Source organism: Branchiostoma belcheri, unplaced genomic scaffold (assembly GCF_001625305.1).
Source record: "Branchiostoma belcheri isolate BF01 breed outbred unplaced genomic scaffold, Haploidv18h27 scaffold54, whole genome shotgun sequence".
Taxonomy (NCBI): domain Eukaryota; kingdom Metazoa; phylum Chordata; class Leptocardii; order Amphioxiformes; family Branchiostomatidae; genus Branchiostoma; species Branchiostoma belcheri.
In genome coordinates, this window is record NW_017804176.1 from 1778809 (window position 1) to 1792311 (window position 13503).

A 13503-nucleotide genomic window follows, 5' to 3' on the forward strand; every position below is an offset into this window, starting at 1 on the left:
ACGTTATGCACTATGCTAACACTATACAATAATGTAACCTGGTACTTTACAAAAATGTGTAGCCGAAACATAGAAACAATATATAGCTTTTTCCCGAACTAGCCTTCCAGGGACTAGACTTTTAAAATCGTTGGACCCGGTGTAAACTCAGAAATTACTAGTAATTAACAGATTTCTCTAACTTTAAAAAGTAAACTAACATCACATCTCATCACAGTCACCTCCAAATAGAAGTCCATTTTAGCAAAAAATGTCAAAAAGTAACTAATACTGACATATCATCAGGTTAAAAGAGGAAAATAGCCCTCATATCATGAAAGTGAATGGCGCTTACACAAACAGTCAAAAGACTAAATTTTCACTAACAAAGAAGGCCTCAAACAAAGTTCTTCAAAATACATGTACGTGTAGCAAAAACATAATTGCAGACCTAACATGAAGTTAAATGAGGCTTGGCAGAAAACAATATCACGTCATTACAAAAAAGATCATTTGCTCAGAAATTAATTACATGAACACGTATTCAATTTACAATGTCGTTAAAGACAAGCTGTCGGTTTCGTAAAGTTTGCGTTGTCGCCTCTACAAAATGAGGCTTAGTTGTAGATTTCAGGCCAGGAGGTATGCCCCCCCCTTGCTTCAGGGGACCATAACGAAACGTTTTCATCCTGGAAGGACAAACTGCCCCCTGTCTGTCTGCGGGATGGCGTGGTGTTGGTGTCGGTTGTGATCGCAGTCAGGCCGGAGCGGCGTGCTGGGCGCGGGGTGCACCCCGGGCGGGAGTGCAGCGGTGCCGGCCTGGGTCGTCGGAGCCTGCCGGGCGCTTTAACACAGCACCCTCGCCTTTAGATCTGAGCCTGGGTGTGCAGTCTGCCTGTTTGCCTCCAGCCTGGCCTGCAGGACATGGAAAAACGAAAATCTAAGTCAAAAGTCGAAGGCATTTTTGAATTTCATTTGAAGTTACGTGTACATGTACTAGACGTTTTATAAACAAGCCTGGCAAAGATGCGGACGTCTGTATGGACACATTTCGAGGAGAAGTCATTTATAATTTTTTAACGAATGTTTTTAACGTCAGACAGCAACAATTTTGTCCAGATGAAAAGGCTCCATTCATCAAGCATCAACGTCTACTTGTTTCTTTTTATTGTAATCATGGGAACAATACAAACACAACATTTCCCTCGGTAATGAAAACAATTCAAATTGTCAAGAGCCTTGTCGGCTTTCGTATGCAAAGATATACATTTGCATAGACTCACCCTCTTCTGTGTGACTGCTGTCGCTTTTCTTTCTTTCTTTTCTGAGCTCTCCGACAGCCTGGCGATAAAGTTTCTTCAAATCGTCTCAAAGTATCCCAAATCCGCGCCTGAAAAAAATGCATATGTTCTGAGCAACATACAAACTATATCGATGTACTTCTAAGTAGAAATAATAAACTATGTTATTAATCAGTAAAAAAATAGTGTACACTTCTTGCCAAAATAAATATTTCTGCCGTAGGCACAACTTAGCCAAGGTTTTTAAACAACATGATTAAGATATATGTAACGATAGTGCCGTATATATAATAGTATCATTGTTTTAGCTTACCCTTCCTCCTGTCGGTTTCCTGGTTCGTTGCGGTGCTGTCGGCAAATTGTCGGCCCGTGTAGTAGAGTCATTTCTTCCGTTGCGAAAACGAAGTAACAGAACGGAATGTTTGACGCCATTTTAGTTCAGGAAGATACTAGTAATCTTTGCAAGCCGAGACAAACGTGTTTTGAAAAAGCAAACCGTCGTTGTGACAAAGCAAGATTCAAACGACCCACCAAAACAAAGCATCGCGTCTCTTATTGGCTGGTCCCGGCGAGAGCGAGGTAGGATTGGTCGTCAGTCATATAATCACGTGATCGCGTTCAATACTACAACGATCTTGTTTTTATATTATAGGATTTAAGTAAAATCGCCTGTGCAGTCTGAACACTTGGATGATAGGATGTTTCTGATTGTGTGAATGTATTTATTTCAAGGCAGACAAATGATCTTCATAATTCTAATTCGTCATGATTACATGGCTTTATTCGTTCTAGAATTACACAACTTGTCGCTCACTGAGTGAAATAAAACCGCACTTTAACTCCAACATAACCTTACTCTTTGTAAATGTATCCAAAATCCACAATTAATGTCATGAGAGTTGTAGACTTGTTTTGCTGGAGTTCAGTATTTTACCAGGCGTGGGGACGCTGTGAGTTCTCCCTTTGTTTACACAAAGGCTATTCACATAAATGGACGCCATGTCTCAGACACTTCACAATACACATCGACCGAACTACAATGTAAAGCTTGCATATTATTACCCATACATGTACCTAAAAATCATAGCAAACTGATCAGGTCACGTTAGTTCAAACCCCTTTAGTCAAGCGTTTGATTACATCATGGTAATGAACCTCACGGATAAACTATTATTTCCAAAATAAAAAATTCAGATTTAGACTGGAGTGTAGATTTAGGTCATTTTGACCGAGTAGGTTATATAACCCCAGCGTCGGGGCGCCCTAGTTACGCTCAAATGTGTTTTGTCGTATGGACGACCTGACGATAAACAAGCCAAGAACGCATAGGTTCAAATGTTGTATTAACAATCCTTGATCATTCTATATCTAATTTGCTTAGATTAAAGTACTGGCAACTTTGGTTCAAGTAATTATCACCTGAAACATGAATACACGCAGTACCTAATTACCCCTTATTGTTAGCCGCTCCCCAACACACGCCAAGTGTGCGGGGCGTAAATGTCCGTGCACGTGCACGGCGAGCACGAATCCGGGAGTTTAAGGAAATATCCGGGGCCGTACATGCGGAGCCCGGAAATCCATGGACGCGACCAGGACACGGCGAATTTCACGGGCGTGTGCGGGACTGGAAACTCTTGGAAACGTGGTTTTTCATACAGTGTCTTCTGCTGCGACCAGTGGAAGATGAACTCTTTTATAGTGCTACAACTGGTGCGAGACCACGTTCACTTCGACTTTATTGTGATCCACAATTAATATCAGCTTGACATTTCTGCTAGATTTAAATTTTCTTCCTGTGACTCTTAACACATAATACATATACATACATGTTCACAAAGACTGCCTACATTTTCTCAGAGAAAGCGTCTTTCAGACAGTAGGTAGTATATGGCGAAACAAAACTTTTTAAGAGCTTTAAAAATAATGAAGTGTCGACAGAGGAATTACTAGTATATGTATGTAGCACACTCGTTTATACGGAAAGGGGCAGTGAGGTGACGAAGTAATTGGCACCATGTCTTTGAGAACACCTGTGGTAGTCTTGTGTGGGTACGGGCACCAACTGAGGTACCACGCCGATTTGAGTCATTACAGCACAGGAAACGAACGTGACTTTGAATATACACTTCAGAACCGTTTGCAACACATGTGAACTACACGGCAGAGATTGATTTGCAAGACAGCATCGAATTCATCAATGCCCAATCATACTGACAGAGAACAGTCTTGATTGGTAGGGAGCTGCTCTCTATGATCCTTTGTGGTTTGTTGTTCAACGGTGTCCTCGTTTGAACTGTTCTGTGACAGTTTCCAAGTATACATACTGCTCGATTTGACTGCTCCCAAGGTCACACATCTCTCTAATGCAGTCAGTCTTCTCAGCAGTAACACTACTAACGCTTTTAACTCCAACGACACGGCAAGGTTTTTCAGTTGTAATACCATATCTGCGGGGATGTAACTCTAGTTGCCGACAGGACTTCGCGTAGGTGTGCTGATGGGTTCTGTGTCCACGTGCGGTAACCGCACTTAACCCGGAAACCGTATTACGTAATACGTCAGACCTACATGTTTACTAAGCGTGGGGTCACGGTGTTGTGGGCAGAAGTTTGGCCGTGGGTGGACTATAGTTGGTACGGTACACGCGATGCCCATTTTAGCTCCACGCAGTCGTCGGTAGCCTTGAATGGAGTAGCTATAGCCTGGATGTCAGACTCAGGTTTCCAGAGCCTACATGTACGTAGGCCAGCTTCTCGCGTACAGACTCATGGTATGAAACTCAGAGTGTGCCGCCGGAAAAAGCCCCGAAGCCGAGGAGCTGGCCTCAAGACTCTAGAAACAGTCCGACATCCAGACTATGGTTATTCGAACACAATCGTTGCTCTATATAGCTAATAAATGAACCTAAATAAGTTCCATGCATCTCAGATTTGTTTGCCCTAATTTGAGACGACATTGCCCTTCTTGATTGTACTTCCTAGCAATTATTTTAGGTCTTTCGGCCCGCGAGCCCAAGGTATTACGATCATCGCTTTCCAGCATTTTTGGGCCCATCCCATGGCATATATACGAATGAACTGTCAGAGAGAATGCTCCGACTACCACGGCGCGTTACCATAATAGAAAACAAGTAGCATTATAGGGCACATGCAGTGACCCTGACAGTTGATGTTGTGTGTGACGTAACCCCGAGTGACCGAACTTTACCATGTCCTTGGACTGAGCGAGGCCAGGAACATTCAATGTATGTCAACAACAGAGGACACTGACACGGTGTGAACCCACAAGGTTATACATCCTGGGGTACCGGTGTTATTGTGGTAGTAGTATTTATTTTGGGATATTTCATGTCAAAAGTAGGGGGTGGCAAATAGCTTACTGAAGGTCAACAGTTACTCAAGGATAGTTACACCAGGGACATTGTATAGTTACACACAGCTACCAGAAGAATTTTTACTATGAAAGTGAAATAAAGTCAGTGTACGCACATAAACATTTTTAATAAGCTGTAGTCCCAAATTTTGATAAAAACAACACCTAATTGCCCAGATGTGATATTGATAATCACTCGTTTTTTTCAGGATTCAGACCAATTCTAATCTTGAATTAAGTTACAATATTTGCTTTTCTTTATCACTTTCCATTTGAATAGTTTGTATACATAGAAAGATATATAGGAACACCCCTATATCTAAGCATAATTAATGACATCTACAGTACCCTTGCACGAGGATGACCCAGATTTACACCCATTCCTGTCTGAAATCGCGTGCCGCGAAACGGTATTAGCAATTACGTGGTCGGTTCCACGTGCTTGGTGATAAATTATACATCAGTGAATAGATGAAGAGGGTTAGGGATCGTTTCTGTAATTGATGGAGGCATGTCGATGACTGTTTTGACGTCACCAGCTGATGTCGAACTTGCGTGACTTTCGTGATGTCTTTGCGTGTCACGCGAAGGTTCCATGATGTCACGATCACGTGTTTTCTCTTTAGGTTGACCTTGGAGAGCTACGTAGAGAAATTTCGCGGTCTGAGAAAAATGGACATGTTCACGGAACAACTAGTGGTAGTATATGTTCGCGGTGCACGTGGCGGTAGGTGCAGAAGAAAGAAGGTCGGCGAATTATTTGTTCGCCGTAATGATAAATTCGCGGTACAAAACCGCAAATACAAAAGTACCAAAAACCGCGAATATGAAGTGCTTGTTGCACGTAGGGCCTTACTAACTAACTATTCTCTACCAGACCTCTTGCCGAATGACGGACTAAAAAAAATCCACCAGTAATTGTCTCAAAGGTGGCTTATCATTTTTTTTTCTGAAGACCTATCGGTTTTAATTGTACCCCGTTTCTGGTGGACCGGCTTCGTAGAGGCTAACATTTGGTCTGTTCCTCAACTTGTTCGGGGGGGGGGGGGATGATGGATAGCAGGACTTCAGTCTAACACTGTTTTTGTCATCGTGGGAGGACCTCCTATGTCATTCCGTTGACAACAAACACTACATCAGAACGTGTCCAATGATTGATGTCACCACACACACCCCGGGGCAACCTGTTTGGCACAGATTCCTCCCTGTTGGGATCGAAAATGTAGGTCAGTCATGCAGCTAGAAGATACGTTCAGCTCAAATCTTCAACCAGATGGCAGGATCTGAATCAGTCGCGCGTTTGGGCGCCTGCATGCCCTTTTTCGTAGGGCGCATTTAAATCAGGCCTTTAGTCTTCGTAATCCGTATAGGCAGCCTCCCCAAAAATCAACGTAATTCGTAATAGTAGATTAGCCGCAAAGCGTAAAATCGTAATCACCTCTTTAGCTAGTATGTGCACCTTTCAGACAAAAAAAATTGTAGATTCTACGTCTCAATCTGATAACAATTTTAATCAAACCCTTCTAATTCTGAACACCTGATAAAATGCACAACGCTTCCAAAAGCGTGTCACTCAGTTCAGCCTATTTAAATCATTTTCTAAAGACGACCTAGCTTAGTAGCTATAGCCTGTGTAGGTGATCATATTCATGAATCACATGAGAAAGGAAACAATAGTGAAAGAACTGGAGAGGGGACATACGATACATGTTGGACGATCGTACAATACCTACAATGGGTCGTTTTGAAAGGTTATGATGAATAGGTTGTGTTCGTCCGTCAGTATGACCAGGGACGGAAGAAAGAGACTCTATTCACAGATGAGGACCGATAGCGAAAGAAAGAGAGCGATATAGAAAGAACACACTAAGATCAAGAGACAATCAGCCACCTAACTCACTTTTTTCACATTAGTTCATATCATATGTAGAAATATACACTGATGACTATCCAAAATATTTTTTGACCACGCGTAGGGGTCCTTCCTGGTGTGAGTTGTGAAAACCTTACAGCCTGGTCTCAAACTGATCTCTTCAAGGACTTAATGGAGATAATTATGCCCTTGATCTGTTGAAAAGGTGATCGTCACCTGTTATGCCAGACTAGCTATAGTCTTTCGCAAGTTTTAAAATCTCAATAAAAAGATTGAAAATGTTAAAGATGTCACTAGAGAAAATTTTAGTTTATTTTCCTGCATTTCTGACAGCCAACGTGAAGATATCGTCCCTACTAACATCTACTTGGAGGTCAGTCCTCGTTGCGGTGGTTTGTCATATGACGCAACCGCACAATTGTTTTAGCGTCACTTTTGACTAAATGCCATGGTACACGAACATATACTAGCATGCACGCGTAACAAATAGGGAGAATAATTTGCCAAGGGAGTTTCGTACTATGGCTCCTCTATTGGCCTGGCCAACTATTTTAGTTGTCGATCACTATAGCTACTACCCATAACTCCTTATGAAGGCCTGGTGGAGGCTCATATATAGTATACAGGAGAGAGCTGACGACCGGGCAATGACCCTAACTAGGCTACAAAAGGATTCACGGCTAGCTAATGTAGCTGTCAAATTTCCGTCTCAGGATATACTGAAGAGAGAAAAATGGAGTTGTGTACAATTATTACAAAAGTGGGTCAGTGTTTTGATGCTTGCAAGTTGCTCTGTTTGTTAAACAGAAAACCTGCGGTATGTTATGACGTGTGTTCCCATCCCTGTGACTGTCCGTGTGTATGTACGAGTACTTCCGGGGACCTTGTGGTTTGTTGCCTGTTTTTGTCCGCTTCCGGCTTGAGAGACATTTCGGTGCAGTTGTGGTGAAATCATCGGAAAAGGGCAAGGCCGTTGTGTCTGGCATGATGACAGTGTATATCATACATAACATGTATAAAATACATAATACATAATCTATGTATACCTGGGATTTAACGTGGAAAATTAAGTTACCCGTTCCAAATTGTATATCATACATGGTGGCCTGTTGCTAGTATCGTATCTGGTATGAGTACTAAAAAATATATGTTCTTTATACATGTCCAGGTATCGTAGTAAAATACACAATATATATGTTTCTTTGTATTGTATAATTGCTCCTTCGACGAACATTCATGGCTTTTGAAAAATGTTCTGACTGTAAAGTGGGCTTGACTGAAACATCTTCAAATACTTGCGCCCCGCTTTTGTTCGTCTTTTTGTTCACCTTTCTTAAACTCAGTGGGATAAAAAAAGGACAACATAAAGCACATACAAAAGCCTCAAAAAGCGACCTACAAAATGGCAATCCAGGAGCTAATCATCTGTTTGGCGATTTGATACTTTGATTGAACCGCTACATATCAGATTTCCTCTAAATGCAATCGGTATATACAGCAAAGGTTACTAACGGTCATATATGTTGAACCCATTCGCCCTGAATCCGGTGGATATTTTTGTTTTATTTGAACGGCAAACTCCAGGTGGTATTGAAACAACTAGGCAAACAACGAACGGCACGTGTGCCTGTCGTCTGATGTGTTCCTCTACTGGCAAGCGAAAATGTGTGGAAGACTAGGTATTCGGGAGGGCCTGCATGGGGGTTACACCTTGCATTATAGTTTATTCAGCCTAGGAATGCCTAGACATTACATTTTTCAACCTCCATGATTAAATTCAGGAAAGCCAATTACGCAAAATGTGGCCATCTCGCTAAACAAATTACAGGGTTAAAAAACGCTTTTCCCAGGAATTATACCGTAAATAAAAAAATGCTTACACATAAGACTTGCAGGAATTTAATTTCAAGCTGTACTTTCCGAGGGCCTGTGCTGAGGGGCTAGTTTCTTTGTTGTCCAAGCCGGTCTTAGTCACACAAATGCGTAAATCTTGGAATGCCTGTCTCCCCTTAGACACAGACACCGCTAATTATCATAAAATCCGTGACTTCCTGGCGGTTGATCAGGAGCCGTCTGGCCCTCTATGGGTCAATGACCTTTTGTAGAGTGTTTAGGGCGTATAAAATGCGTGATATTCTCTCTTTTTCATTTTCCAAGAATTTCTGACAACCCACGGCCTAGCTGTTACATCTGTTCCATATGCACTAGAGCTAAGTAAATATTAGAAACGTGTTGTTAAAAGTTTAACATTTAACTGAAAATGTGAAAACTCATGATCACGTGAGAGTGATTGTTTACAAACAACGCTAGCCCTTTCGGGGTCATTGCCCCGGGGTCATTGACCTCTCCGCGGTATATCCTGCCCCTCCCCGGAAATCCCTCTCCAAAAAACGTTAATTAGGTCATTATGAGGACTCTTTGGAAAACAGCCCGGATCGCGTGATCTTTAGGATCTTTGTCTGTTTGGATATATTTGTTCTGTTCAACTGTTTCCAGATTGAGAGGAGGGATATTTTCACAGTTGTGAGAAGTGTTTTGAAATCAGAGCTGTGCTCAGACTCACGATACGTACTTCCGCGACCGGTTAGAACTACTGAGGTGAAGCGAGGTCGACACCGGTTATAACCTCATACTGTAAAAACTTGAAGCCAAACATATTATTTCAAGCAATGTGGCTTAAACCTCCTTGTTCTAATGTCGTACGTGTAGCAACATACTGCACCTCATTTGTAATAAGGATTTTAATTGTATTGGACTTCCCGAAACGTATACATTACATACACTGACACACAACATACACATGATGACTTTTACATGTTTATGTTGCTGTGCCAAATCGTTAACACGTGGCTTCGTGTTGTTGTGTTCTGAACCGAATTTTGGCGCGGGTTCCACGAAGTAACCGAGAAGTTAAGATTATCAATCATTTCTAAAGGGAAAAATACACACCGTACAGGTATGAAATTGGTACGACCTTACGTAAGGTTGGGATGTTGATGTAATTAGTTAGTAATTAATACGTTTCGTGCCTAGACTAAGTTGCTAACATGTGGTTTCATGTTGCTGAATTCTGAGACGAACTATAAATCGAAGCAATCGAGAAATTGGGATAATTTTGGAAATTAAAAATATACAGGAATATCACACACACAGTAATTAGTACAGTGTTATGTAAGGCCAATGTTTGGGTGGGGTGACAAATCGGCCACACGTGGGTTCATGTTGCTAGTGTTCTGAGAGAAATTTTGGCGAGGGTTCCATGTAGTAACAATATTTCAGAAGGGCAAAGTGTACAAGAAATATACACCCTTAATTGGTACAATGTCATTTAAGGGTAGGATATTTAGGTTTGGTGGTTTCATGAACGCCATGAATAGTTCTTAAGTTCTGAAATAAATTTTGGAGCGTGTTCCAGAAAGTATTAACCTCCAAGTTAGGCACTCCATTTCGGAAATTAAACGTATACAGGCGATACGACATAACATAAGGCTGGTGTGTTTACGTTGGGTGTCAGATCATTCACACGTGGTTTCATGTTGCCGAATTCTGAGAGACAAATTTTGGCGCGGGTTCCCCGAAGTAACCGAGAAGTCGGGATATCGTCACAGAAGGCCACCGGAAGTGGTAAGCCGCCACCCGACATGGACCCTACTGCGCAGGCGCGTGTGTACTAGAAATGTCAGAAGTCATGTAAATAAACCGCTGGATGAAAGAGGGCTTGGGTAAAGGAAATTCCCGGTTTAAAGTAAAGAAGGAAATCACATGGTGGGTGTTTCTAGTGTACAACTCTGAGTTGGCGACGGCGTTTCCAAGATTTCAAGCTCTTTCTACCTTTAATATATCGCGAATGTAAGAAATAGAAATCAGTAACGTTGATAACAAAGTTCTTATTCACAACAATTTGTTTTGATAACAAGAGCCGACGTTCCGATGACCGTCTGTCATCTTCATGAGAGCAATTATATATGACTGGTTCACTGTGCACTGAAGCTTGGTGTAATGAATGGTTCACTGTGCACTGAAGCACTATGCACTGTGCGTGAAACGTCGGCTGTTGTCAGTAAACGACTGGTTGTGACTAATAAGATCTTCGCTATTCAATCAATCACCAGTCTCATTAAATTTTTCACGAAATCAGCGTATACTATAATCTCAAAGCAGGCAAATGGAAGTCCGGTTCCATCTCAGTATGTTATGTGTGTTTTGCAATATACCGTAGGTGCAGTGCCGAAAAAAAAAGGACTGAAGTTTGAAGAAAAAAAAATGCCGTCATGGCTGTGATGTTTTGGTGTCGGTTTGTTTACAAGTATTTGTTTGTTTGTTTTGTTTTGTTTTGAGGGGGGTATTTCCAAAATGTTTGGCTTTTTATTCATTGAAATTGCCTTTTCTTGGTTAGTTACTCCATGTTTGCTTACCGCAGGACACCTGGACAAGTTCGGGACAGCCCATTTTTATATTTTTCTCCGAACCAGTTCTCTTTTTACGTGCTACCGTATTCCTCCCGTGTTCCGACTGCGCAGTTCCCCCATCGCGTGTGGACTAATGGTGGTCCACGCACAAGTTCAAAGTCAAACACAGTCGACCAAGCATGAAACTAAAACATACACAGGCTTTTTGGTATACGCCGCGCGGTGCTGCCACAGAAAGAAGAAACGGCACGTACAAATGTACAAAGGGTAACAAACGCTTTTGCAATCGTCCGTTACGCAGTTCCCCGTGTAAGCACGGCACGATCTTGGATTACGTGACACTTGTTGTTCCGCCTCGACCTTCCAGATCTTTTCTTTTGCTTTACAAAGAGATTCAGGTACGAGATGGACAGAAATAAAACAGGCTAACAACTTTTGAGGGTTGAGTAGGGGGCTATATTAGCACGAATACGACTTGTTTGAGACAAAAGAAGATGACCAAGGTTACTTATCAAGCTGACTGATCAATATATAATGCACGAAAAGATAGCTACCTCTCACTGACTGCAACTCCAAATCCTGGCGGTGTCGACGGCGCGGCACATTTCGAACGGCCGTGAGGAGGCTTCGTACGATTTTGATGTTGTAGACCATGAGAAAAGAATCTTGAAGATGTCCTAGAAATTTATCTAGAACTAACCGAAGTTGAATTGAGCTACAACAGTTATGACGTGTGTAACATGTTGGATTATGATGGACTAAAGTGATGCACTGATGCACTGACGTACATGTAGGTCTAATTGCCTGCCAGTACTAATGATGCATGTTTTGATCAAGGAATCATACATTGTACAAATGTTGACACAATTAGGCTGGGTGTCCAAGAAAATTGACCATTTTTTTCTATCAAAACTAAAATTTTGCATTCATTCAAAAGCACGAATTTGTCGGATCCGTCAAAAATACCACGCACTGCCTCTGATGTGTTTTAAACAATAGTAAGTTGTATGAGGTCGTGGATATCGAGATGGGTGCAATTAACCCTGTACTCCGAATTCCGAAAGGTGTTGAAGAATATTAACTTAATTAACTACATGCATGTAGTTAATGCATTGTAATATGTTACCTAGCTGCATTGTAATATGTTACCTAGCTGTACACGTCTTAATCTGCCATTGTTTTGTGTTTATAAACGTGCAGTCTTCGTCATCCTGTGACGGACTACCAACGTGCGATGAGCCGGCCGGCAATGTTTGAAAAACTTTCCACAAGAGTATCAAAGAGAAGTACTGAAGTGTTTTTGAAGGAAGTTAGCTTTCCAACTTACATCACGCGTCCACGTGTAAAAACATGCGCAGGGTCTCACGGTCGGACACACATTGTTATATTCCCTTCACAAAGCTCGGAGTGGATGATTTCCCAAGTTCTTAATGTGTTTTGACGCAGATCACAAAAGAGAAGTGCGTCACCCCGCACTTCAGCGCCGACCAAGTACGTTATAATCTTCTCCAATCATTTCATCACGGACGCAATGTCAGCAAACTTCACCTTCAACACGCGTGCACGCTGAAACCACAAGCCCTTTATTAGAGCGCCTCCGCGTGTGCGAGCGAAGGTCTTCTTTCGTTTTGCGGGGTTCAAGAGCGTCGTGCTCTTGTGAAAGAGCTGATTGAACATTGGGTGAGTTTGAGCTGTGCGCAGTGGCGCCAAGACCGTCTAAAAAGGCACGAGCTCGTTACTGGAGGCACTCAGACGGCGGTAAGAAGACCAGGGCGCCAGGCGCCACAGCCCCGGCTAGATCCGGGCGTAATTCCATCATAACGGCGGCAACAGGCCACACACTTCCCAAATATTCAACACGATGACAGGCAAAGTAATCGACATGTATACGAATGAGGGTGGAAGCTAGTACGTGTTAAGGGTGCACCTGAAAATTAATTTTGGTTGACGCGAATTTGAAGGAAACTTTGAATTATGACGATAGCCATATTCACATCGTATATACATTAAAATGATTATCAATTACGTCTGGTATTTAAGTTTTTTTTTAGGATCTGAAACTACAATGTATCAGTAAAATGCAACTTGCTAGACTTCTCTTTTTTGCTGATAAATGTATCTATTCTACTTGAGGATAGACTAGACAATTTTAAAACTTTTTGAAATTCTTCGATCGAAGGAAAACGGGTAGAACCATTATAGCTCCATGGTAGTACTTTGTCATATTGTGTTCATAGTATTGCTAGTATTGTGTTCATGAGCGCAATCAGTTATAATTAACAGAAACTGCCGTATAGAAAATTAACTATCATAAACAGTCTACTCCTAATATATGACGACTTTTATTTTCCTCGCGGTTGATAGATTGGTTTCCTTCTGCGTGAATTTGAAACCCACTCGGCTGCACGTGACTCTCGTGTTTTGATTGTGTTGGTTTCGTCCAATCTCCTTTCCCGCCGCAAGGCTTTGACAGGCCGGGCCCGCTTGTTTGACAGCTCGATAACTTCAGAAATGTTTGCGGTTTTCGGCCCTTGGTGAGCGTCATGTTGCCGGGAGCCGCTGAAAA